This window comes from Salmo salar, chromosome 09, assembly GCF_965601325.2.
Source record: "Salmo salar chromosome 09, fSalSal1, whole genome shotgun sequence".
In the NCBI taxonomy this organism is placed as follows: Eukaryota; Metazoa; Chordata; class Actinopteri; order Salmoniformes; family Salmonidae; genus Salmo; species Salmo salar.
The window spans coordinates 153,033,992-153,037,128 of NC_138299.1; positions in this window are offsets into that span (position 1 = coordinate 153,033,992).

The following is a 3,137-nucleotide window of genomic DNA, read 5'->3' on the forward strand; positions in this document are numbered from 1 at the left end:
TAGAATTTTTTGGTCTCGAAATGCGCTCGCGCGTTACCCTTTGGATAGTGACCTGAACGCACGAACAAAACAGAGGTATTTGGACATAACTATGGATTATTTGGAACAAAAACAACATTTCTTGTGGAAGTAGCAGTCCTGGGAGTGCATTCTGACGAAGATCAGTAAAGGTAATACAATTTTTCTAATAGTAATTCTGAGTTTAGTGAGCCCCAAAGTTGGCAGGTGTCAAAATAGCTAGCCGTGATGGCTGAGCTATGTACTCAGAATATTGCAAAATGTGCTTTCGCCGAAAAGCTATTTTAAAATCTGACATAGCGATTGCATAAAGGAGTTCTGTATGTATAATTCTTAAAATAATTGTTATGTATTTTGTCAACGTTTATGGTGAGTAATTTAGTAAATTCACCGGAAGTTTTGGGTGGGAATGCATGTTCTGAACATCACATGTCAATGTAAAAAGCTGTTTTTGGATATAAATATGAACTTGATTGAACAAAACCTGCATGTATTGTATAACATTATGTCCTAGGAGTGTCATCTGATGAAGATCATCAAAGGTTAGTGATTCATTTAGCTGTGTTTTGGGTTTATGTGACATATATGCTTGCTTGGAAAATGGCTGTGTGATTATTTGTGGCTATGAACTCTCCTAACATAATCTAATGTTTTGCTTTCGCTGTAAAGCCTTTTTGAAATCGGACAATGTGGTTAGATTAACAAGAGTCTTGTCTTTAAAATGGTGTAAAATAGTCGTATGTTTGAAAAATTGAAATTATTGCATTTTTGAGGTTTTGTATTCCGCGCCACGCTGTTCCACTGGCTGTTGAATAGAGTGGGACGGTGACATGCCACCTAGCCCATAGAGGTTAAAGGTGAGCGTGTTCTAGTCTTCCCTTTAGCATGACAGACATAAACACAGGATCTATATGAACACCTTTTGCTAGAATAATTCAATACCTACGGAGATGGATTCCTGGCCAAATTCCACAAATTGTGTTAAATTCCTTACCTAGAATGTAGCCACTGAAACTCAAATCATTTTTACCGCACACACACACACATACAACTTTGAGGTGCAGACACTGCTGGAGAACAAGTAAAAAGGTGAAAAACTCAGATTGTGAGAGCGTGGAAATGGTTAACGAGAGCCTGGAACAATCAGCATTTCCAGGGGAAAGTCCCACCCTCTGTGCGGTGAAGGCTTCAGGGGAGATTTTGGTATTAAGGAGACAGATGGCAGTCATTAAGTTCAGAAAATGTATTTAATGTCCCAACGGTCACCTGATACAATTGATAAGATGGCTAAGAAGCAAAATAATCTCAACGTGATATAGTCACTCTGAATGATGTATATATACTGCTCAAACAAATAAAGGGAACACTAAAATAACACATCCTAGATCTGAATGAATGAAATAATCTTATTAAATACTTTTTTCTTTACATAGTTGAATGTGCTGACAACAAAATCACACAAAAAGAATCAATGGAAATTCAATTTATCAACCCATGGAGGTCTGGATTTGGAGTCACACTCAAAATTAAAGTGGAAAACCACACTACAGGCTGATCCAACTTTGATGTAATGTCCTTAAAACAAGTCAAAATGAGGCTCAGTAGTGTGTGTGGCCTCCACGTGCCTGTATGACCTCCCTACAACGCCTGGGCATGCTCCTGATGAGGTGGTGGATGGTCTCCTGAGGGATCTCTTCCCAGACCTGGACTAAAGCATCCGCCAACTCCTGGACAGTCTGTGGTGCAACGTGGCGTTGGTGGATGGAGCGAGACATGATGTCTCAGATGTGCTCAATTGGATTCAGGTCTGGGGAACGGGCGGGCCAGTCCATAGCATCAATGCCTTCCTCTTGCAGGAACTGCTGACACACTCCAGCCACATGAGGTCTAGCATTGTCTTGCATTAGGAGGAACCCAGGGCCAACCGCACCAGCATATGGTCTCACAAGGGGTCTGAGGATCTCATCTCGGTACCTAATGGCAGTCAGGCTACCTCTGGCGAGCACATGGAGGGCTGTGCGGCCCCCCAAAGAAATGCCACCCCACACCATGACTGACCCACCGCCAAACCGGTCATGCTGGAGGATGTTGCAGGCAGCAGAACATTCTCCATGGCGTCTCCAGACTCTGTCACGTCTGTCACGTGCTCAGTGTGAACCTGCTTTCATCTGTGAAGAGCACAGGGCGCCAGTGGCGAATTTGCCAATCTTGGTGTTCTCTGGCAGATGCCAAACGTCCTGCACGGTGTTAGGCTGTGAGCACAACCCCCACCTGTGGACGTCGGGCCCTCATACCACCCTCATGGAGTCTGTTTCTGACCGTTTGAGCAGACACATGCACATTTGTGGCCTGCTGGAGGTCATTTTGCAGGGCTCTGGCAGTGCTCCTCCTGCTCCTCCTTGCACAAAGGGGGAGGTAGCGGTCCTGCTGCTGGGTTGTTGCCCTCCTACGGCCTCCTCCATGTCTCCTGATGTACTGGCCTGTCTCCTGGTAGCGCCTCCATGCTCTGGACACTACGCTGACAGACACAGCAAACCTTCTTGCCACAGCTCGCATTGATGTGCCATCCTGGATGAGCTGCACTACCTGAGCCACTTGTGTGGGTTGTAGACTCCGTCTCATGCTACCACTAGAGTGAAAGCACCGCCAGCATTCAAAAGTGACCAAAACATCAGCCAGGAAGCATAGGAACTGAGAAGTGGTCTGTGGTCCCCACCTGCAGAACCACTCCTTTATTGGGGGTGTCTTGCTAATTGCCTATAATTTCCACCTGTTGTCTATTCCATTTGCACAACAGCATGTGAAATTTATTGTCAATCAGTGTTGCTTCCTAAGTGGACAGTTTGATTTCATAGAAGTGTGATTGACTTGGAGTTACATTGTGTTGTTTAAGTGTTCCCTTTATTTTTTTGAGCAGTGTATATATATATAAATGTTTCATTACAGACACTGGGTAATATGAGACTGGTAAACACTTTCAACAACTTTCAATTGAAGTAAGACTTTAGGTGTCTGGGAATGTCTGAGGAGATTCTGGAAGAGAGTTCTCTTATCTCAGTGGGAAAATACAGTTTCACACTGAATGGAATGACCTGATAATGTCTTTTATTACATATTGG